Raw genomic sequence first — 25,921 nt, forward strand, 5'->3', positions numbered from 1 at the left:
AAAACAAACAATTTGAAAACCTAGTTCTGTGTGATTAAATAACCAGAAACTATTAGCAAGTGTCTTATATCTCATTGAAATGTAGATGTTATAGGGTAGGAACCTGTGGTTTAGATTATTGCATCTGATAAAATTTATCAAGCCAGAATTTAGCTGACTTCACAATAATTTAAATTTCTGACTTCATTTGATAAAGTGGGATTATGCAAAAAATGTAGGTGTGTTCAAGATCATATATTGAGTGGATCCTTTAACTGAGAATATGAATATTTTTCACATATCTTCAAGTAATTCTAAAGTAAGAGACTGAACAAATGGTATAAGCTCAAGTATTAGGAGATTAATGATTCACAGGAGACTCTTATTTACTCTTTATAGAAACTGTAGGAGATTCTTCTGAGTGTTGATTTGCAATCAGAAGCTGTGAATAAAAAAAAAGTCACTGTGAAACGTGTCACCATCTTATTACCAGATATTGTCTGGAAACAGTTAGGAGAAACTGTTAATTGACATTTACTTACTCTCCTGATGATAGTCTTTAAAACTGGATCTTAGCTAATTTTTAAGCAGAGGGTAAGATGCAAAAAGAATTTCTAGGCTTTTTTTTTGGTAACATCTTACTGTGTGACTATGAGTTAAAAAACACTCTCCCTGGTTGGTCTAGTGCCTGCTGGTGTCAGTAGAGGACCTACAGTGCACTGCACTGAATTTTGAATATAGCTTCAACTCATAATGTTTGTGTGTGTGTGTAAAATGGATTTTAAATTTAATACTTTACTATGGTGATTGCTATTACTTCGTAGATATTGAGGCATGTACTTGGACATAAAGATGTAGAATTGCAAAGTATTGCTGTGGGAAGTGAATTTCTTAATGAGAGCTTAGTGGTGTATGGAGCTCAGCAATTTGCACTTCTGAGAATCATCATCGTCTTAGGGAAGTTTACAGTAAATACATATGGAGTGGTGCGTCTATATACATACATACATACCATTTAGTAAAAGACCAGATGTCACAGATGGCTTCCACATGTGCAGATTTATTTGGTGAAAAAAACCCTATATATGTGTGTATATGATGTGGTATATATGTATATGTATGGTTCGCACTTCTTCTTTTGTTCAACTGAAAGATATTGTAGTCTTCAAATTAAAATGAAAAGTAATAAAATCTCATCTTCTTGTAAGAACTGAACTGTCCCCGTCCTGCTACTGCTCTGGTGCCATGGTGTCATTGTCAGCTTCAGGTGCAGCCAGTTTAGTTCAAGGTTGGTCAGCCTCTTAGAGGAGGAGCTGAGAATCATTAGCTGTGTGTCTTTCAGAACTAGAGAATCTCATTTATCTGAAAACTCAAGGTACATTAAATGAAATTTCCTGTCAGTGCATTTGACTGGCCTGGCAGCGAACACTGTCAGGATGTCTTTTATAGTTCACACAGATTGAACAAATGTCTGTGAAAAGAGACTATAATATTTTCCTGTAGAGGGAATATGTAGATGATAAATCAAAATACATCTTATTAATCCATATTCAGCAGAGACAGTAAACTGTTTTAAGAACTATGGCCTTTGAACTATGCTGTTGAAATGTTTAAAACTTGAATTTATGTAAAAACTATTTGTGGGTTATTTTTTTCTGTGGATAAGCAAGATTTTCTCATAGAGGACACCTTCTATGTATCCTAGAGAATATAAGCACATTTTTACAATGGGGAAATCATGACTATGTGATGCCTGAGTTTTTCTTTACAAGCATCTTCCCCCTCCCAGTATTTACTAAATTTGCATAAAGTGCATTTTGGTAACAAGGAAATATTCTGGTGATGTTCCAGTGTATTGTATTCTGTGTTCTTCTTCCCTTTCTTGGGAAAAAATGCAAGCAGTAGAGGGTATTTTTGCATAAATGATTTCTGGCCACTCAGCTAGATATCAGGAAGGTATATTGGCGGGTTGGAGGCTCCTTGGTTGTCTGCCATAGGCTAAAAGAACTATTTAAGTGCTCTGTATTGATTTTCTGACACTTCTCCACAAGTTTCCTCTTGTTGCTGATAAAAGTGTATAGTCCCCTTGCACTTAAGGGAAATCTAGTTGAGAATTCATCAGCAGATTTAGCCATGTGACTGTTATGGCATCATACGTCCATATTGCCTGCAAAAAGAATCTTTCTCGTGTTGGAACCTCATACATTTCAGAGAGTGTTCCATTAGTTGTTTTCAGTTTTCCCTTTTTTCAAAGCATGAAAAAAATTTGTGGTATCTCTGTGACAAGTTGAAATCACATATTAAATATCATTCAAAAAAGGCGATAATGCCTAGAAACTGTTTCAAAGAAATAACTTCCTTGAAGTGCTGAAAAATACAGTGCTACCTGAGGGATGAAGGGAAAAAAAGAGCTCTCTTCTAACTGGGGCATGATTCTTCAAGGTATGTGAAGCTTTTATTAATGTGGGTGTGAATGCTACCTTTAATGTAGGCAAGAGAGAGCTTGAAGAAAAAAAATCTAGCTTAATCAGTACAGTAGCCTGGATAGCAAATGAAAGAGAAGAAAAAGGTTATTCACTTTATTCTTCCATTCTAATATAATGTTTTGAGTGAATTGTTCTTCTTGTCCTCAAAAAAAGTGATGAGAAAGTATACTGTGGGTATAACAGTCCCTGTGACGTGAAGTGACAGACCTCCCAGAGGTGAAAGCTCCAGACAAATGTGTCAGTGCTGAACACCAGGAATCTCTGGCAGCTGCGACCAAAATTCTGGATGAGAATTCAAGAGATCATAACAGCTGTCCCACCCTGATATTATCTAACTCCTGCTTTGGAAATTGGCAAGCAAATGCTAGCATTGTAACAGTGTTTATATTTAATGAAGAGATTTTTAAAAAATATATACACAGTCCTTTTACAATGCTTGTTAGGAAAAAAGAAAACCAAACACCCCCCCCCACCAAAAAAAACATAAAAACAAAAAAACTCCAACAAACCAACAAAACAACAACCACCACCACCAAAGCCCCTAAAAACAACCCCCCAAAACAAACCTAGAACTGAGGAAAAAGAATTCTGGCTTTGTGTGTTGTGGGCGCATAAATCTTGTACTGAATATCCAGAGCCATCTGCGCTGGGGAACTGGGTTTGTTTCCCTTCATAAGACAGGGGCTGAACTGGCATTTATGAAATCCCCTGTACTTACTTTCTTTTTTTACCCCTGCACTAGAGCTACTGTTACACCCAGGAGTGCAGCAGCTCTCTCAAGGGCAGTTCCTTCTCACTCGGGCTAACAGAAATACAAAATTTAATTTACAGTGTTCATTAACAGTATTCATTGTAAACAGATTACTGCTAAATAAGAATCAAACCTTTTGCGTGCACTGGTGTTTATTGGAGGTGCCTCCCATGTATCAACTGGCATATATACCTCTGAGCTGCAAAATGCGAATTGGCAAAAGTAAAATATTATTAAAAGTAACTATCAGTGGCCATTTAACAGATAGGTGCAGTGGATAATAAGCAGGAAAACTCACTTGTTTGGTGCATAGACTCAGGTAGGGTCTGCCATGGGAAGGTAAATTTTATAAATCTTGACACAGAAACAGATTAATATATTTCCTCATAATTACACCATTGCCTTAAGGATGCCTTCACATGACGTGCATACTCGCAAAACCTTGAGAAAACTTTTAGAAGAATAATACTTTGATAATAACTCGCTAGTGAATCATTATGATAAGTTCTACTGGTTGAGAATTTGATAGCGTAGTCCTGGCCACTGTAACATCATTTATTAAAAACTGCATGAAGATGGAGTAAGCCAATTTTTTAAGGAATACTTGGTGGTCAGCTGAGAAGTAACTCAGAGCTATGCTTGATAAAGGAGGGTGATAATGTCTGTGAACATCGTGGTAACTCCTGGGGGAGATTCCAGCTTCTGTCTGTCACAAGCTGAAGCCCTTACTCAGCCTGCACATGATAAGAATCATGAGAAATTAATTCCCAGCAGGCTGAGGGGTGTTGCTGCTAAATGTAATGCAGCTGGACTAAGTCCCAGCTATAATGGAAAAAGGGAGAAAGTGCTAAACTGGAAAAGAGATGTCAGAAATAAGCGTTCTGGAATGTTAAAAGTTTTGACAACAAAAAATGGCTCTGTGACAAGACTACATGTGGACAATTTTGATGCTTATTTGGCTTATGACAGGTTTGCTTTCAACAAGTGTTCTCTTTGTGGAAGAGTTAGTTTTTACCTGAGTTGTTAGCAAACTAGTTGACCTTATAGACCAATCGAAAAAATGGATAGCAGCTAATAAATGGTGGCTTTCTTTCTGCCTCTGGACTTTCTATGAGCAGCTGGAACAGTATCAGCTCTATATTTGTGGGAGCGCTGTGCAGCAATTTAGCTGGGAACAAGATACCTGGTGTAGAAATGTATGTTCTGCTTGTCAGAATCAAGTGGAGAAAAGATAATTGAAACCGGCTCATCTCCTTTCCTAGTTAAAAGTGGCACGGGAATATAATTAGAGAAGAAAGACTGATGTGATGAAAGAGAAAAGAACTGCAATCTAGATCGTATCTGTTGGAGATTAACTCATAGCTTTTAAGCAGAGCAGAAAGCTGTAGGGACAATGTTAAAATGAGAGAGGAAAACTCCACTGAAATTATAAACCTTATACAGTTAATACTGTTACAGTGTGAAGTCAAAGAAAATGGAGATATGGTTCGCATTTTGGGTTGGGATTTTTTTTTTCTTTTTATGATTTAAAGGCTACGTGGTATATGTATGGTCATCTCCTGCCAAGTGCCACCCATAACAGTTTCATGATTTTTATTGCCTTTCTCTCTCTTTCCTTCTGCTCTTCTTCCCCAGGTCACACCCATGGCCTATCTCAATCTCTCTCTTTTTTTTTTTTTTTAAATTACATTTCTTCCTTCTTTAAGCTGTGTCACATTATACTATCTGTGTCTTCCTTCTACTTCAGTCTCTCCTGCTGTGCTTGCAATGCTCCTGCAAATAGGAGGTACAAAAGCCAAGTATTTCCTTGAGTCTTGAGGTATAAAGTAAGTTACTCAAAGATACACAGGCTGTAGCCTGGCTGTTGACTGTGTGGAACAAACTTCTTGCCTGTTTGAACTCAGTTTCCTACTTTGTGCATACAGCAAATGTCAGTCTCAAAACTCTAACTGTGTATCTCTTTTACTGCTTAAAACTTGAGGCAGAATGTTTCTTTTATTAAATAACTTAGAGTTGGCTAGAGATACAACTAGGTGCAATTTAATGGATTGCAATATATGAGATATCCAACTGTGTCTTTATTCCATCAAATCTAAAGACTTTGGTCTGTCTAGTGTAGCAAAAGAGACCATGCAAAGAGCTGTAGTTGCTGTCTATAAATACGATGGGCTAAACAGGACAGAGGGAAAAAATACATCAAAGGACAATGTTACTGTACAAGCAGATGGGCATAATCTGACCACAGGTGAACTACAGTGGAAGGCAAGTGGAGAATGACAATAGCTTTGTCTCTGTTAGGCAGAAGAACCTATGGCAGCTGCCAGCTCCTCATGTATTTTTTTATTTGATTGAACACTGAGCCTGTGGAGCCACAAATGCCTGGAACAAAGCCAGGAGTGCATGTCATGCTCCTAGTAATTCCTTGTAGCTCTTTGAGTAAGTCCCGTGGCTGTGTATACTAATACTTCTACTGATTTTTTCCAGAACTTGTACATTTTGTTTCATCTACTAATATTTTGTTTCTTCTACTAATATTTCTCAACTGGGCTGTATCGAAGTAAACTGAGCAGAGGTAGGCAAATATTTTCAAATAAAAGGTTTTTTTCTTTGTTCCAAACAGTTGTCTTGTCAAAATGAAAACGGAATGGGAAGGTCTTCACCAGTTGGGTGAAGAATGATGTTGTTCACGTGTGTGAAGGAGAGAGCCAGCAGCTCCCAGCAAGCACTGGAACAGGCTGCCCAGGGAAGTGGTTGAGTCACCATCCCTGGAGGTGTTTAAAAGATGTGGTGCATAGGGTCATAGTATAGTGGTGGACTTGGCAGTGCTATGTTTGCAGTTGGACTTGATGATCTTAAAGGTCTTTTCCAACCTAAATGATTCTATGATTCTATAACAGAGTTCTCATGTGGGTTGTTGAAACCACTGACAATATTCAATTGCTGCAAGGTGGTCTCTGGTTTTCCGTGGCAGTTCCTGCAGTTCCTAGCATATTGATGAGGCTGCGGTATGCGAAGGCTGGTGCTTTCAATTTGTAAACTCTTAAATTCAACTGAAAATGAAACAATTTAGTTTTGAAATATTACATCTCTGTGAAATGGAAAACATTTCCCACACAATTCTATGTTTAAGTTCTACTGCTTTTAAACAATTCTTTATGAATGTATTCCTAAAATGCTGTCATTTCTGGTAATGCACGTACCTTTCATAAAATGCAGGTAATCTGAGAGATAATGGGGCTGTTGTTAGTTTTCTTTTCCTCAAATTAAAAAGTCACTATATCAAGCTACTCAAAACCAGAGATTATTACTGTGGGAATGAGAGAACCTGAGTGGAGATCCCAGGTTAGAGAACTCTATGGATCAACCTCAGTAGTTAATTCTAATACTGAGAGGTCTGGGGAGGAGAAAGCTTTCATTGTGTCTGGAGAGTGCTCTATTCTACGTCCATTAAGACAATATGAGCATTTATTCCTTGCAAAATTGTGCAGTGTATGCATTATTGTAATCACGTAGCATTGATTTCAAGAAGGTCAAGCAGGAAAACCTTAACATCGGTTCTAAACTCTTCAACATTGAGAGGAACGTTTTCTCAGCATTATAGCAATTTCTCATATTTACTCCATCTGTTGTGCCCATATGCCAAGTAAAGAAATACTGTGTTTGGAAGAAGTGAAATTTCATTTTCCAGTAAAAATACTTGGATTCTGCAGAACTTTATATGTACATAACAAAATGTTCCTCTGTTTAAATGCTTAAAACAAATGTTTAAACAAATTGTCATAGTTAAAGTGCCTTGAGAGCCCTGGGGACTGGGTGTTGACAAATGGAAATTCATTTTTATAGCAAGTATACTAAAGGGACTTCTTTTATGGTTATCGGAGGTGTTCCAGCATATCCCTTATGGTCAGCAATCTTGTTTGCCATGCTAGGGCAACAAAACAAAGAGACATACTTGTGCACTTTGTCACGTTGATTTCAAACAGGCTCATCTGGTTATTTTCCTTGTACATATCATAGCAAGAGGATATTTTCTACACTTTTTACACTTTTCTACGCTTTATTCTTGGTCTTTATGGACTCACCCTAAGGCTATGAGAGAAATTCCATGTTATGTGAAGGATTTCTCTACTTTCACATCTACATTACAAGTGGAATCAGTTGATCTCTCTTCTCTGTCAGTTATAATTTCTGTTTTACAACTCTTGTGCATGTGGAGTGCACCAGCCTGGCCTCCAGGAGGTCTTTCACATCTGTTTAGATTCAGAAAGCCATTTAGTCCATGACCCACCTGAAGCTCAATTCACTTGCCCATGTACCATGTATTTTTGTACGTGGTGTATGGTTGGTTGGCAGATACGTGGATCTCAGCCAGTATGCAGCTTGTGCAAGAGGCTGGAATGAGGTCTTCTCTCACTGAGCTATCAGATATGTGAGCCCTCAGAAATTACAGCCTTTCCTTATTTTCATTACTTCTCATCTATTGGCTCACTGACTTGGTGAACCACATGTACACATGCAAGTAGATGAGTGCTCCTGGGGGCTACTAGACCTGAAAGTACTTGTTTGCTTCAAACTAGGCATGTGTAAGTGCTTTACTTATTTGTGGCCTTCTAAATAGTGGAATGAATATTACAAAGACCTGTACACAGGAAGCAGTATTTAATAACATCTTTGTCAAACTTAAAAACTTCTGAGATAAAATAATCATGTGATCTTTGCTAACAAATTATATTCAACCCATGTTGAAAATGTTTAATTAATTAGGTGAAATTTTTTAATTACAGGTATAGCTGAGACATCACATTTTGCATGAAAATATATTTTTCTTTCAAAATATAAGTTTAGACAGTACAGCTAAGTCCCAGGTCCCTTTCTAAAGGAAGAAAACCCCAACTTTCTCAGTCTGCCTTAGGCTTAATGTTACAGGCCAACAGTCATAGCAAAAAAAATGAGATGGATAAGCAAAAGTGTCACTAGAAATTTAGATCTCTGAAGGAGCTGCAAAGTTGTGTGATGCCATTGTTAGATAAAGCTAGGAACAACTTTCTAGTGAGCAATTTTCCATACTATAGAGAAATATGAGTTTTTTCCCCTTTTCCCAGCAGTGGTCACAACCTAGGTGATTGTGGAAGAAATTCCTTTATGATCTAAAGCATGGTATTCTATTTAAATATATGTTCAGACAAAACATAATTCAAGAGACTTTGGTGCCATGAGGAGCACTTGTACGCGTTGCCTGCAAATGCTATTTGATGAGGTGGGCCTCACCTCTGTCTCCTCTTTGCTGTGCCTGGGGTAGTGAATGAATAGCTCAGCTTCAACTCTATTAAAAGTTCATCTTTCTGTGAATATTCAATGAATTATGTACTTTGCCATAAAATTCACTTCTCAAACTCTTTAAAATGTTTGAAGTTCAGTCCTGCACAGAAGTCAAAGACTGTGTCTCATGTTTGTGCTGTGTCTTAAGTGTTCATTTCATTCAGAAGAGAAAACAAATGCAGCTCATTAATTTAAATTGCAAACATTTCTGAGCAGTTCAGTAATGTTAATTCAGCTCTAAAAAATGTATATTCAGTGCTAATATGCATGGTCAAGTTCTCTCTTCAATATCTTCCTCATTTGAAAGCTCATTTAACACACAATGGCATCCAAATAAAGGCATATGAAGTTGTGTTGGCTGAAACATGGTAGCAACTTACTATCAATGTTCTTCAGGTCTGAGTGTATTCTTTCATATTAAAAAAAAACCCTCAAATTTGGAGACTAAATACACATGCTAAAAGCTATTCAGAAAACAGTATTGATTCAAGTGTTCCCAGAGTTACAGCTACAGGATACTGCAGACGTAGTTCCCCTGTTCCTCACTAGAACAAGTGCCTGTCCAACAAGGAAAGGGTAAATTCCAGGTCTGAAGGGGTACTTGTCCTTCTAGATGAAGCTATTATGCTGGTTTTTGAACTGATTTTTCTTCAAACTAGGGTAGGATGCAAATAAATAACCAAGTATTTCCAAATTCTTCAGAATAAGAACAAATCTTTTCGTTCTATGAGTTAATGTATAAGCCTTAGGAGTTGTTTTTTATTTGAAAGAAAGATTTCTTCCAGACTGACTGGAGACAACGCTTGAAATCCCCCTCCATCGTGACACTGGGCACTTAGGAAAACAGCTTGTTCAAGAAGTGAAAATTATCTGGACTTGCCACTCCACTCTGAAAGTGCATATAAATGCTCAGGGAGCTGACATGAAGGGGCTTAAGGGGTGGAAGGGAACTGAGCCAGATTCAGCATAGCCAGTGGCCTCCAGAGCTGGCTTCAGAGCCCTGGGTGAGGTACCTGGATTTCCTGAAGCAGTAAATAGCTGTTGAGAGTGAGCTGAGAGGGAAAGGTTTAGGAAGGGAACAGCCTTGGATTCTGCCCAGGAGGTAACTCTCTTAGTCCTAATGGGAGGAGCAAAGCATCCATCCTGTAAGGTACATCTGAAGTTAGGCACATGAAGATTTTCTTTTGATACATATCAAGATGATAGTAATTTCCCTCTCCTATGAAGTGGGATAGTTTTGAAAAGTACAGGTAAGAATATTGGGTTCCTGCTTGAGGCTGAAATGTTCAGCTGGGCTGCAAGAAGGAGGAAGAGGAGGGAGAGAATTGCTGTACAGCCCAGGCTGTGGGACATCTATCCAGAAGGTATGTGTGGGACAGTGGAAACCCTGCTCCTGCTCCCAGAGAACTTTACACATTTGAATGTCCATTGTCTACAGAAACAGGCTTTGAAAAGAGACCCAACCTCAGTGTTTGCCCTTAAGTGTCTTAGAAGTCAGATTGCTGCACTGTGCTCCCAAACTGGTACAAATATTAACAGGGTGGCATGAGTTAGAAAGGAACAACAGCACTCCCGGGTAGTCTTTAATCTGGTATTTTTGCTGGGAACTTGAGTGTTTTCAAAACAAGAAGGTTGGAATTCCTTCCTGATTCCCGGAAGTTTCCCTTAGGGCCTGGGCCGTGATGGATGCTGCTGCAGCCATCTTGTAGATGGGTTGTGGAACTTTGGGGAGATTGTGAGTGTCAGACCTGGCTGTAGCAGGGATTCTGGACTGAGGCTCGGGCAGGATTTCTGCAGAAGACCAGCTAGCCCAGGAATCTTTCCTGGCTGAGAAATAAGTCATGTGTGGAGTTTCTCTGCTTTGCCGATGTCAGAGGGCACCTGGCATGTCCTTTGCCACTGCTGCCCTGCATCCTGGAGCCTGCTGAGCCCACTACCTCCAAACCACCTCCCAGACAACCAGAATCTGAGCTGACAGAGCATGCAGTCAAGGGGGGGATTTTCTGCCCCCCCTCCTGGGGCAAAGTGGGGAGCTCTGAAAGCGTGGTGGGCACCCTAAGGGCACCTGAGATGTTTGGAGGTAGCTGGGCCAGGTACAGACCCTGCCATGGGGCATGCAAGGCTATTTTGTGCCAAAAACCTTTTCTTGGTGTGCCCATGTATGGATGGTGAAGACAGGGCTTGGACTCAGGCACCAGATCAACTTCTCATCTGCTTCCTAGGAGTATCGCTGGTGTCTAAATGCTCAAGTAACTTCAGAGGAGAAGATGTGACAGTGCTGGGGCTGAGCTGCTCCCTGTAGCTCACAGTGCCGGACTAGGGAAAGGGGGTTTCAACATTGCAAATTTTGACTGAAACATTGAATTAGTTGTTTTGTCGTTTTGGCCAGTTCCAGTCCTGGGCTTCGACCCAAATGACCTAAATTACTCTACACATAAAAACCAAAAACCTCTGCCTCGAGGTTTATAATTGTCCTATAAAATTGCTCCTGACTATGATTCCGTCCTGAAGGGCTATTAAGTTGTTATGTTTCCTTTGGTTCACAACCTGGTATGTTCTCTCATTCCTGAAAAATCAAAGAAAGATTGTGGAAAAAAAAGATATGAAACAACAGGGGAAAAAAGTAATGAGACAGATAAACCCATTACAATAAAACAAATAAAACGCACATGTTTATACAAATGGGAGGTAGAAAAAAAGACTCTCAGAAGGCCCAAAGCCTTATTCTCTGCTTCAGATTAAACTTTCATTAAATAAAATAGCTGAGAAATTGCATGGAAAAATACTTTAAAATTTAATTATGAGACAGAATTTACATTAAATTAAAAAGAGTGGGTTTTAGTATTTGGGGGTTATGGTGTTGTTTTCTTCTCTCTTTTTTTTTTCTTTTTTTTTGGCAAAATGATAGATGTGTGACAATGAGAGACAGAATTTCTGTGATGGAAACTGCAAAGAGTGTTTTACTTGTGTCCTGTTTCTCACCCAACTGTTTCATTCCCTGGTCCAACTTCCAAATTTTCTCCAAATCAGATATGGATTCCTCACTGAACTTACCTTTTCTAAAACCTATGAGATAAACTGCTCAACTTTTCCATACTCTTCTTCATATTGTAGGCCACTGTCACATTCTTCCTCAAATATCTCTTTTTTAGATCGTAATCTACTTAAAGGTCTTTCACACAGGAGTCTTTCCATATCATCATTGTCTCCTTCCCTGAGCTTTTCCTAGTTGTGTTACATCCTGAAATGCATGATGTCATGGCATGATGCAGTGTTTTATATTTACTATGTTTACTTTTTCTGATGTGTTTTTTTCTTTTGTTTTAGTAATTCCAAATCAGATTTGACTTCTGGCTGCAGCTGAGCTTTGAGTTAATATTTTAACAAATATATTCAAAGTAACTCAGATCTTTGAGGAGTAATAACAAATTCAGACACACCTTTATATATCTGTGTTTAGACTTTTTTTCCCTACTTAGATAATTTTTCACTTACTTGATAATAGCTTTCATCTTCAGGCAATTTAATTGCCTGGTAACTCATACTACTTTTTATTACTCTATTCAGCTGGTTTTAGATTTGATGCTCTTGAGTACATCTGTGTCTTCTGTGAACTTGGCAATATCTCTGAACTCATTATTTATTCCTTTGTCCTCATAACTTCTGAAAATGTGGGGCAGAAAAAAGACCTGAGAGTGGGTTCTTCCCACGTCAGTGCATTTATTTATTTCTACCTAGTTTTCTATCTTTTAACCAATTACTAATCTGCTAGAAGATTTTTCTCTTAGTACATGATAATTTATTTTCTTCAGCTTAGCAAGGAATTTTGCTGAGAAGCTGTGAAAAATCAGGCATCCTACATTCCACTGATCATTCTTATCTGCACACTTTAGTTCATAATTTTTGCTTGTCTTGCTATGGTTTTCATTTTTCTTTTTTCTCTCTGGTTAGATGTTGATTTAGTTATTAAAACTGTTTTCTCATTTTTCTTGCTGTTTTTATTTTCTCCTTTTCTGCTGTGCATCTTCAATCATATTTTATAATTATTTTATATTTATTTTGCTGTTTAAAATGTCTCCATCAAGCCTGCAAAACTTTTAGCCATTTATTTCATTTTGTAATGAGTCCTCCTGTTTAAGTGTTCTCCTCAATAAAGTTGAAATAGAAGCAGATCAGGGGGAAAAAGAGAGGGATTTTTTCCGTTCTACAAGGATGCTAAATATACGCTGTGCTTGTTACATTTATCTGTATCTGCATTTTGACTTTTGTCCTATGAATTACTCAGGAAACGCCGTAGTTGTTTTTAATGGATTTTCTGCCTAGATTTTGGCAGTCACATAGTTATACCTTGTTTTGCTTAAAATTTCATATTTTTTCTATTTTCCCCAAAACCCATGCTTTATGTTATATAAACTTGTTGGAAGCATGAAAATAGTAAACAGGATTTTCTACACGGAGTACTTTGAGACTTCTGTGTTACACAGTCCTCATGTACTACAAAGTATTAATGTTATCATCCAAGTCAGATGCATTGTGAGTGTCTCAGAGAACATCTCTAAACAATAAACCCTTCCCGTTTCTTCTGTATTTCAATGTGTAGCATAAAATACCTTAAATGATATATTTGAGGCATGTCAATTTTATCTCTAGATATCAGAAGTTTTCTCTGTGCTTTGAAGATACACCTACTACTATTCTGATTAAGAGGAAAAATAGAAATATAATAAGATACTGGAAATATAAAGTACTCTTCAATGACTGGAAAATGGAAGAAATCCCAATGAACACAGGAATGTGCATGTTTCTATGCTTTAAAAAGGGGTTTAAGTGTGAGACATAAGTGTATAGGTGTAAAATCAGAAAGGTGAAGACTGAAATAGACTTCAAGTTATAAAAACACAAAAAAAGAAAATTTAAATTAATAGAAGGTTTGGCCAGAACTAGATAACAATTCTTGTTATCACTAATGTTAATAGGAATATGGGACACAAAAGGAGAAAGGTCAGTTAGTGACTGTTTTGATAAATTAATAAATCATGCAATGAAACTATAGAGTTTACTTAGGGAACAAGACAAAGCAGTTTCTGAATCATTGTGCTCCTCTAAGGGAACTGATAGAAGGTCAGGGAATTCCTGAGATGTGGCAAAAGGCAGAGAAATTGCACTTAACATAGGTGGAAAAGTAGTTTTGAGTGGAACCTATTTACTGAGAAAATAGTAAATTGATAAAAATGCAAATAATTTCTTCTCAAACGAATTTAACATCCATCCTTGGTGGGGCAAATAGTCTAATGGACAAAGGGAAACAGCATTTATGATACAACTTGTGTCATGTAGGCTTTTGATCTGCTCCATGTGGGACTATAATGAGCAAATTAGGAAGCATGGTTGACCTTGAGGTGGATGCAAAACTGTATGGAGACCCATAGTCGAAAATGTTTCTGGTAGCTGGATCTTAAGGCGGTGTATCAGTGAGGTGAAGCTAGGCACCTCTGAGGCTAGTCCACTTCTAAATTGTCCTGTGTGACTTCTGCGTGGCACTAGAGAAAAACAAATGCTTGCAGAAGACAGCCAATTGGACTGCAATTCAAAATTACTTTGCTAAATTGCAGGAACAGTCTGAAATCAATACGAGTGATGACTTGATATAACAACTTCATTGTCACCCAAACAAGAATTGTTTTTTAGCTTCTCACCCTTGATTAACTCCTGCCTGTTTTAGGAATCCAATATAAGAGAACAGTAATTTTCTTTTGTATACAAGAATTGCTCATTGCACTTCGATAGTTTCTCCTCTGTGAAATTCAGCTGACCATATGCAGACATAAACATTGTGGACGTTTATATCTGAACTTGTAATCCGTTGACAGGAAAGAGAAATTGACTGTGATTTTTCTCATCTTAAAGTACATGTACAAATTAGGCTAATTTAAATCCTTTCTAAAAGTGCCTGTTTTTGTCCACTGAATACTAAGGATTACTGTGTTGGAAGTAGCATCTGCATTGGAAGCGTGTTAAAATTAGGCAAGACAAATCCTACTCTCTGGCTGAATCTGTATTAGAAAGTGAAGCACTGCCAGTGAATGTTTTTGTGTCAGTGAACTACTGGAAAACTCCTTGGCGTGATGACTGTTGTTCTCCCACATAATTGCCATGTACAGTTCAGAGTGAGAACACTCCAGAGACCTTCTCACTAAGACATTCACATGTAGGCACCATGTTTTAAATGCCTAGAGAGTTCATCAGATTAGACAGTGCCAGCTCCATATGGATTGCCCTTGCTTCCTGTAGAAGTCACTAACTCATTTGCCTGGGGAAGTTAATAAATTGTTAGTTTGATAGCACAAAAATGTTAATCTCCTCTTTCTGTTTTAGAGCTCCCATAAGTACCAGGTCTTTTGCTTTGAATATCTACACTGGTTGCCCATGGAAAGGCTTTTGTCCACTCATTACCATTTTGTGTATCTGTGGACAACCACTGTTGTTCGTAACATGCATGTTGTCACTATTTCCCTCTACCCTAAATCCTACATGAATATATATATCCATGAATACCAGGTGACACCTAAATCATCTTCCTACTGTATTTTAGTTCTGAACAAGTGAAATGTTAGTGAAAACTATATCCAATAAATCTTTGTTATTCTAATCAGGTGATAATTTTGATGACTTCCAGATTTTGTTAGCACTCTTTGCTTTAGGATGAAGGTATGTAAGGTATTCAGCAACTTGACAAGTGACTCTTTCTCTTTTTTTTTTTTTCTGATTCTCGTACCAGCAATCATCGAAATTTCTTCAAGAGTTTCAGGTGACTGTATCCAAAAAGTTTATTTTCTTTCTTTTTGGTGTCACACCATCTCTACACAGCAGTATCCGCAGCAAAGAGAAGATGAAATGCTACCAGAACAGGTATGCATGTAGGTAGGGTTTTATCTTCTCTCTGCTAACTGCTTTTATTTTGTCCTTCTGTGTCAGAAAGCATGTACATACATCATATTATCCAAAAGAGGTCAGTCATTGTCTAGCTTTTCCATACATATAACAGAGTTGAGGAGAATCTGATCTGAACCTCTGTCTCTAGTAATTTCTGATCCGCTCAGTTTTAGTCCCAGAGGAACCATCAGTACATATGCAGTTAGTAATGTGGTGGGGTAGGCTGAAATTCAGATGAGCCCTGGCAGCTTTTCTGTAGTGGATTTGGGGCCCTTTGCGGTGGTGCTTTCTGATACTTCACAAGTCAGCAGATCCATTCTTCCAGCTTCCTCAGCACTGAGTCCCAGAAGCACCAGAAGCTCTTTGAAATGTATAAGCACCGCTACAAAGAAGCAGCAGAGACGTTAGGGCATTAAATCAGCAGGGTGTATTCCCCGCTGCTCATTGAGATGGCAATCGGTTATTGGCCTTGGCTACTGGGGCAAAGCAAGCAGCGTTTCCTGCCCAAGGAGCAGCTGCATTCCTTCTCTCCTGGTGGAGCTGCTTCAGATTCCCTAGATAACCTAGAATCTTCACACTTCTAGATCTTCTTTGTCTTCATACAAATATAAATTTCTCATGTTTCAGTCTTCACAGTTCCTTCTCCAGCTTTCCTGCTGTTCTTGAGGGTCTACTACCAGCAACTCTTGTAATTGACTTTTTTAATTTTTTTATCTTCTCCTTCCTGACTTTCAGTGGATGTAAGACCCAACCTCTTAAAAGTCCTAATTGGTATGTGTTTATACGTATTGGAATCCCTGTTTGCGCACAGCTCTCGCAGAAGCAGAGGAAGTTCTGCCAAGAAGATGTGTGCAATGAAACATTGAGGCTGAATTATTTTTGTCCTTGTGTGTTCTCATGATTTTAGTTTTCCTGCTCTGTAACTCTGACAAGAAACTGCTCCACAGCTCCCTCTTCACTTTCCGCTTTTCCATGTTTTTATTTAGGTGGTTACAGAGAGGAAAATGCTTATTGGAGCCTAGAGGATGTTCTTGCAATATAGTGATTGTGGAAGTGCATACAATTAAGTGGTTATTAGAAATGGATCTATCCTTTGGGAGTCTTAGTGAATGTGAGTAGTCAGGATCTCTTAGCAGGACAGAGAAACAGACTAATTTAGATTAGAAGGACCTCTGGAAATCATCTGGTTTCTCTGCTCAAAGAAGGGCCAACTTTGAAGTTAAATCCAACTTTGAAGTTAGATCAACTTGCTGTCCCATAAGATCAGCAGTTTTATTAGGTCCCTTTCTTTAGTTATGTACAATGCTTCCTATTCCACGTGATTACAGAAGCTATTATTTTCTATTAATCTTCTGTACCCAAAAAGTATGGTTTTAGAAATGTTTTGTAGATTCCTGTCATTTGGTGCAAAGATTCCAATACTGGGTATGTTAAAGACATGATGTACAAGGAACCAGAAACCAAATCAGTAAAGATGTCCAGGAGCAATAGACAAGGGTAGAAACAGAAAAGCTGAGTTATTGTTATAAAACCACTCATCATCAGTGCACCCATCAAGGTGATAGATTGGGAAAGCTTCCCTTTATTGACCTTTTGCATTGTTGGAGGGCACAGCTCCTTCACACAAATCTAGTTTTCTAGCTCTGGTATTCTTGAGAGAGAGGAGAGGAGAGGAAAATAGGAAAGGCTAGATTGAGCCTAGCCCTGGGCGAGTAATAAATACACTAGAAGGGCTCCCATACACACCATACATTCTATACCAAATGTGCATCAAAACAGTCTTGGGATCTGCTACAAACTTTTTGTGAGCTTGTACAAACTCATTTGGAGCATGCTTATGTTTGATGCTGGTAAAATCAGTTATGCTTTTTGTTGCATTGAATTCCGTGTAGTTAGTTCCCTTCTACTTTAGCTTTGCTGTTGCCAGATCAAGACATCAAATGAAAACATAGTGGGTGCTCAGAGCTACTTCTGAAGCTAATAGCTACTGTGCTGTCCAAAGCAGTAGGTAGTATCCTAATAGTAAAACTATTTGCTGGTGGCATGGCAGGAAAATATTTATTTTTCTTTTGCTGTCTCTAATTATTAACCAATGTGAATCCTACCTAATTTGCAAGAAGTATCATAGTTCGGTCATAAAATACTCTCAATTAGCCATGAAGGGACAAGACAAGGTCATAAGTCTATCAAAATCAAAAGGCGATCTCAGAACGCCAAATCCTCAGAGCTTGTAAACAACCTTGCTCATCAGAATTGGTTATTAGCTAGTATGCCGAAGATTATTTTATTGTAATATTTCAAATCTTTCCCACCTTTCTTCCCCTCCCCGCCTATAATTGTTCAAGTGCGGTGAGGGCAAAATGACCTAGAAAGTTACTTAGCATATGTTCTTCCAACCACTTGAAATTGCCAGGAACCATCTAATCTCTAGCCAAACTACTTGCACGGTTTGCTGACTTGGAAAAAAACTACATGTAGCTGACACAAAATTAGGCAGCCCCCATGTGTAGCTGATCTTTGGGGATTCTTACTTGAAAATTCTGAGCTAATAGAACTACCATATGTGCTGGCTACCAAAATGCATATTGTCACTTTTTGCTACAGTCACTGCCTATGGAAACTCACTTTTCTGCCTAATGTCAAAATACGGCACTTCTTTCTTTAAACATGGTAAGGAAAACTGGAAACTTCCTTACTAAGACCCAATGTTATAGCCGTGGGCCATATTTTAACCTGATGTGTGCTAAATTCACATATATGGTTTTGTTTGGTTTTGTTTTTCTTTTTAACATGTAATTATGAATATACTGCTCTGCAGTTGCAACACTCCCTGCAATAATGGCAATATGCAGCTAAGTTGGTTTCTTTGATATTTTGACATTCTCCTGTATGCATCAGTTTTTCATAAATGTTATCAGGATCTTTGAGGAAAGCTTGCTTTTAAAGAAAACTATTTGGGTGATGCAATCTGTAATGACATAGATAGCTTGTCAAATCACTACTACCACAGTGAAAAATCCACGCAATACTATAGGAAACTGATTATGTGGAATTAGGCAGAGGAATATACGCATCATTCTAAATGTGCCTTATTCAGGCTGCTTTTGAGGAGCATAAAAGGAACATAGATTTTTCCTCTTGAATTCTTAACCAACAAGACAACTGTAACCAAGAGGAAGACTAGAACTTTTCTCTCTTCCAGTCATGGTGCTCCAGGGAGCATTTGATCATTACTGTGCGCCTTCTATTGCCTTTTATTCAATTAAATTTATTTTGAAGATTCTACCAAGTCAAAATGACAATCACTCAGAATTTACTTTTCATTCATAGAAATAACAAGCAGAAAAGAACATACTGTCATGTTGAATCAGATCACTTGTTCATCATGCCTGTTATTTTGTGCCTTGCAGTGACCGGTAGCAGACGCTTAATATAAATTTGATAGAAACAGAATATGCTTAACCTGCGCATTTCCCTGGAATTGGTTCTTCATTTATGACAGTCAGTGGTTGTAGGCATTTCTGGAACTGTAGGTCTCATCTGGACTATCATGCTGTGTAGCCTCTGATCTGTTCTACATGAGAATTTTTTAATGCCTTTTGAAACCTTTTGGACTTTTGACCTCCACAACATCCTGTGATAATGAGCTCCACAATTTAATTTTCCATGATATTTAATTATGTGTGAAAAATGACTTCCTCTGTTTGTTTCAGACTTTCTGCCTGGTAAATAAATTGGGTGCTCCCTGATTATTATACTAAGAAAAACAGAGAATAGTGATTCTCCATTCAATTTTTCCACATATTTCATGTTTTTATAGACCTCTAGTATATATTCCTTTTGTTTTCTCTGTTCAAACTGAAGAGACTATGTTATCTCATCTTGCATTAAAAATGACTTCATATCTTTGCTTAGCTTTCTTCAAATATGTGCAAGGATACATAATGATGGAAAGGTGAAGGGAGTGATGCTCTTTATAATGATAACTCACACTACTCTGGTTGTGACTCCATTTGTTTTCCAAATTAGTGAGACTTCTGGACAGCCATTTCTTCTAACTACTGGACTATTGCAAAGTCAGTCTCTGTTTATATGTACGCATTTCTCAACATATCCCTAACCAGCCAGTTTCTATGACTAGTGCATGAATTTAGTTTCAGAGATTCTGGTTACATTTCCATTCTGGAATTACTCTATCACTAATTTCCTCTCTTCAGTGTAAAACTGGAATACTTATCTACGATTTTTTTTTAATCTAAGAATTTAAAAGTGCCATTTATTTGCTAGATATTCTAGATATTGTCTCACCCAGTCACTACTAAAGCTACACTATGTCTTTGTGACCTGCTTAGATATTAATAGGTTAGTAATGCAAGTACCAAATTAACAGAACTCATGCCAACAGAAAAAGAGATTTCTATGCCCAGCAGCTTTGTGTCACATGGCAAAGACATCTGAGCCACCTGGTTTGCAGCAGGCAGCTGCTTCGGGCATTGCTGTCAGTCACAGGCGCGTGCAGAAGGAGTTGTGGGAACCAACGGAACCAGAACTTGTATTAAAAGTGCTGTGCACAGAGAAGCAACTCAGATCCAAGATGTGCTGTGTTTTCTTGTGTTTCCAAACATGGCACTTTCATTTGTAACCAAAATAATCACAACTGCAACAAGCAGTATTTTTATCACATTAATACTTTAACCCTGTTCTGATCAAACGTTATGTTTTATGGTAACATTCAATGTTCTTTTCCTCTTAGTGTTTTTCAGGTGTATACAAGTTACAATCTGTAAAAGAAAGCAAGTATGTGGGGGGCAGTTGCTGTCTTGGTGACATTAAAATGTACTGACACCCTGTCAATGTGAGCCTCTCTGGGCTTTGGTTTTTGTTATATTCTCAGGCTAGATTCCCTAGGTTTTGCCAATGTTTTGGTGATTCTTGGTCACATTCCATCAAGTTGGGGCCAAGTTTTATGTACTCTGGAAACTGGACTTGGTTCAAACCTGAGAATAATTTATAGTTTGGGAAAATATTTATGTAAAACTTACTTTGATTCTGCCAGAACTCGGTGGATTTGTGTGCGTTTTATTTCTAGTTTTATATCCTATTTGAATGGATCTATGTAACTGGAATCTGAATGCATATGATTATGGAAAAAAACCCCAAACAACTTAGCTTAACTGAGACTACTAGATGGTTTTGCCTATTTCTGTGAAGCAAAGAGTGAGATAAGTAATTTTCTTCCATTCTACACTGTAAAATTAACAAGGTTCAAGGACCCATTGCAATATAACAGTTTTCTGGCAAACTGAGATGATGTTCTAATAGGATCACACTGTGATCTTAAATTGTTCTGTGCCTATAGTGGCAAACATATGTGTTGTACATGTGGAACATGTAGTTCTCTCACACATAACATTTAGAATGGTTTAGCTCTTGCATGTTAAAGTGTTTCTCTCTCAGAGAGCGGTCACATAGACCAGCAAAAGACAAGCTGACCAAAGGCCGACATCTGAGGGAGGGTGTGCAACTGCAGAAGTCCACAATATTGTCACCTATGGATAAGTTGCTGGGTGACTTCTCACTGGAGGTTTTCAGTTCAGCCTGCAAACAGTTCCTGAAATAAAAAATAGACCCAGAAGTCTAAAGAATAGTCTATATAAAAGTCCATAATGTGCCTAGCATGAGATAAAGAGGCTTGAATGTGAGCAGGCGAAAGGACCTGTGGAGCCACGGCCAGTATGCACTTGAGGATGCTACTAGTGTAGGTGAAAGACACCAACTGGTCAAAGGACACGTAAAGAATCATGAAGAGTAGCATAGATGTCAATGTATTTAATTCTGGTCTGGCAGGTTAAGCCAGTTTGCAAGATCAGGCCTCTTGGTTTAGCACAGTTTAATTCAGAAACAGACTTAAGACAATGGAAATTTCTCAGGAGTTTATTTTAACACAAACTTTATCTCGGTTTGCTTTGTAAATTGCTGGACAAACATTTTTTTTGTCAGATGTATATGCAATATTCACTTGGTAATTCTGCAAAATCAGTGTTGAACAATGGCTTTTGCAAGGATGATTACAGTATGTGATACTAATACATCAGTTATATTGCCAGCTTTAACTATCATACATCTATTGCAGTGGTGCTAGCTGCTTCAGCTTCAATTGAGAGGATGACAGGTCTATTTCTTTCAAAGTATCTTACATAATAGGATTTTGAGGCTTTGGGATTGTCATCAATAAGTGCTTTCAATCAATATTCTGGAATATTTACATAAAGTCAATCTTTGGGATGCAAACTGAAACCAAAATCAAAGTAAGAATATTTGAAATGAGCCATTTCAATTATTTAAAGAAACCATTTCCTTCCAAAAGGGAGATAAACTTTTAAATTCAATGGACTTTAATCTTATTAGGCCAAATTTTGAAAGAGGTGTATGTATGCATTCAGGAATACATGTAGGCTTCTATATTTGTATGGAGCCCCATCAGGCTGAAAAATTTCATAGTTTGCATTTTTTTCCCCATTAGTAGGCATGACTTTACCTAGTTATTCACATATTCACACCCAAACTGTACACTGGATGACTGCCTCAAGTAGGCCTGTAGTAATTAAGTGAAGATTTCTTGAGGGTGCAATTAAAATGTAATTGTTGAAGGTGTTAACTGAGGTGCTGTTTTATATGAACATAGAGAGTATTTGAGTAAAATTTAATATTTGGCCAGGTAAATACAGCAATGAGATAAATATTCTATTCTCTAGAACATAGTTTACAAAAACACTTCTGCTGTGGGAAGCAGGCATTATTTTTCAGGTACAGCACTAATATGCTGGAAAGTACAGGTGGCCAGTACATCAGTTTTTCTCCAGCACAGGTCTCAGCCATATCAGTATTAAAGTAATGGTACTCATGATGGGATTACCTCTTGATGATAATGCTACTTACTTCAACTTTACCCTGACATTTGATTCTCCTGTAATTCAGAATTTGGTCATGTTAAATGCATTATTTATTCCAAAAAGAAGAACACTGCACTGCTGCCAAGACCATGCAATGATTTCTGCATATCCAAAATGGCACTATATGCCTATGTGAGGACAAGCAAATTGAACCATTGGTATTAGGGCAAAGAATGAAAACGTTTTCCTTTATTCCAGTGAAATGTCTTATTTGAGAAACAGAATCTCATAAAACTTGTTGCCTTTTTGACTTATATTTTATTCACATGTCTTCATCTATACTCTTAACATAAGCCCCTGGAAAATAACTAAGATAGTATCCTTCAAATACTTATCAAAAGGAAACCTTCAACTCACAGTGTGTGCACAGTAGTCACAGCCTCATTGCCTCACATGAAATCAGTGGAGTACAGCTGTTGCCATTTCCTAATCAGAGACCTGTCTGGGGAGGAGCTGTGGGAAACTGTTGGGAAACTCATCTGGAGTCCCAGGCAATCTGCCCTGGCATTACTGCCTAGTCACTTCAGTTGATAAATGTCATCCCCAGGCATATTAAAGCAGTTGGAAAGACTCCAGTAGACTCCAATGGGCTTACATCAGGCAATTAGATGATTGCTGGAGGACTGGAAATTGATGGGCTTTTACTTTAAGTAGAAGTTCTTTCAGAAATAAATGTAAAATGATACAGGAGTATCTTAGCAGATCTTCATCTTAGTGACTTATGTGTGGTTTCTCCTATGTGTTGCCATTGCTGAATATTAAGAAGTGAATAGACTGGAGGTTTAATCAAATATTTCCTTCTGACTCAGGCGGGGATGTCAGCTTTGGAGTATAGAAGCACGAGGGAGCTGGTACTGGCATGAGAATGCAGCCGTCTGCCCTGTGCACACATAGGGATACCCTCACTGACCCCTTCAGGCACCAGAATGGTTATTTTCCTAAAGCAGTTTCAGTACTACATTTCCACTAAAAGAGTTTCCTCTGATTGTCTGACGTAGACAATTGCAGATGTAATTTTCATTACTTTGTAAAAAAATACTTACAAATTTACTCTCTCAAGCAAGTCTTGCCATTCTGTACTCCCCGAATGCCAGGTTAGTATCCAGACTCCTTACCTCTCTGTGTCTGAAGCCATGAAGTAGTGCAGACATCCCTGTGGCTGGTTGGGAATAGCTCACAATATGTAGATGATATGTTAGAAACAACTATCTACTCTTCATTTTCCCTAGGGTGTTCTGAGCCTTTGCACTTAAACATATGAATTGCCTTAGTGAACTCAGTGAGACTACGAGCAAAAGTTTTAAGATTGAGCCATTTGATATGTTGGGTCTTCAGGACTTTCTTATTGATTTATTTCCATTTATAATGTACTGTAAGTTGGGTGGTGTATGACACACTTCTGATGTAATATTAAAAGATGACATTGTGGGTTTGGACGATTACTGGCTAGAAATTTTCAGATTCAGAAATAAATGTACTTAAGTCAGAGTCAATCCAAAAAGCATTCCCATAGGCATGTTTGTTTTTCAGCCAACATTGTAGTCTTTCTATGCTTGTGCTTTGTGTTCAGGCTTAGAGTTTCCCCAATAGGCAATAATTTCTAACAAGACAGATGTTTATTTCTATCTTTTATAAACTCCCTAGGTCTCTCAGAAATGCCATGAGGAGGTTTTGCTGGATAAAAAGTTAAGTCAAAACCCAGCATTGACTTTTGCAAATGTTCTGGTGTTGTTTTTGTTTGATTGATTGTGGGTTTTGTTGTTGTTTGTTTTGTTTTGTTGTTTTTGTGGTGTGTGTGTGTTTTTTTTTTTTTTCTTCTGTAGTGGTCAGCCATATACACCCTACCACACATGAAGAGTTAATACAATTTCCTATTGTGTGTGCTGACTAAAAGGAGTCAGTGTTGACATTCACTCATGCCTATTTCTATAAGGAAGTACTTCAGTTGTTGTCTTTGTCTTGTATCAGTTTCCTTTCCTTTTTGACAAAAAGCATGTTTTTTTCAAAGAAAAAACTAATTTTTTCCTGACAATATTATTTTGTTTAGTTAAATTTTGAGGCCTTCTTAATTATCTGGAGGGAAATCTTGGCAAAAAACAAAACAGATCTTGAATTAGTTGTCTGAGTCCATTTTTACACTCCTTTAAAAAGACCAAGGAAACATTTCAAAGGAGTCCAAACACAGGGAGTAGAACATTTGGTGCAGATGTGACTTTATGGCATGAGACAGGAAATGAATGGTAATGCAAAATGTACATTTTGACTATCAAATGTAAACAACTTTTCTTCTTATTGTTTTTAAGGGTGGTTTGTCTCCTTGCTTTATTTCATGGCACGTATATTTCATGGCATATATGTTTCAGCAGCTGGATTAGCTCTGGGTTTTGGATTATTTAGTTATTTTAATGTGGCTGTAAATCTTCGTTGAGTGTTAAGGATTCATCATGTGCTTCGCTGCAGCTTTCATTCAGTTGCAGTTATTTTAGTAGGTTATGCAATATTTATGAGTTATAATAACACATAGCTCTGTGAATAGAGTTTCAATGCAATTGGATCTCCTACATATTTGTGTCTTGGTAGATATTTTATAGAAGCTGAGCTGATGCTGCGGCTTAGAGGCATTTAAAAAAACCTGTCTTTTGTTGATTTGCCTATTTCCACCAAATTCATGAGCCAAATTTGTTAAATTTGTGGTTACCTTGAGATCAAAAGTTCATGGGCAGGACTGATTTTTTTCTATAAGTATCCAGACAAAAAAATAACACACCAGTACTGAACCTTATCTTACTGTTGTATGTCCCTTCCTCTCTCCTCAGCTTTTGGCAATCAATGGCTTAGGGATTTCCTGAACTAGAGACAGCATCTGGACCATCATGTTTTAATAGCCAGCGGTGGACCCTTTCTCCATGAATTTGTCTAGTCTCTTCTTTAACTCCATTTATGCTTTTGGCCTTAACAACATCCTGTGGCAACGAGTTCCAAAATGTAATTATGTGTTGTGTGAAAAAGTACTTCCTTTCATTGGTTCTTAAATACTTGTTATGGGCAAAGTGCCTTCTCTGCTGAGTGATAACACTGATTTCTGTGCTGCGCTGGGAAGTGATCACACCCCGGACAATAGGTGTTCCCAGCAGGAGGCCAATGTGGTTATATGTGGACATCAGCGAGAAGAGTGACAGGAGACAAGAGAAGTGTGTAGTGGCCCCTAGGTTACTGGACTTTGTTCTGTAGTGGGACTATATGTAAGAACATTATACCCTTAAATAGGAACTGCACTGCTGGGTCATTTATTGATGGTGTTTAACAAACTGGACAAGTGTTTATTGTAGGATCTTCCTCTTCCCTTACTTTGCAAATGAACTGAAATATAAACTCTATTTTACCATACATGGTTAGATGCATGTTTCCATTGCTCTGTGTTTAACAATGTATAGTTAATATATTATGCACTAAACACTTGTGTTTGCAACATAGAAACATTGTTGTCTGACCCATATACT

The sequence above is a fragment of the Patagioenas fasciata genome, chromosome 3 (genome assembly GCF_037038585.1).
Source record: "Patagioenas fasciata isolate bPatFas1 chromosome 3, bPatFas1.hap1, whole genome shotgun sequence".
NCBI lineage: Eukaryota > Metazoa > Chordata > Aves > Columbiformes > Columbidae > Patagioenas > Patagioenas fasciata.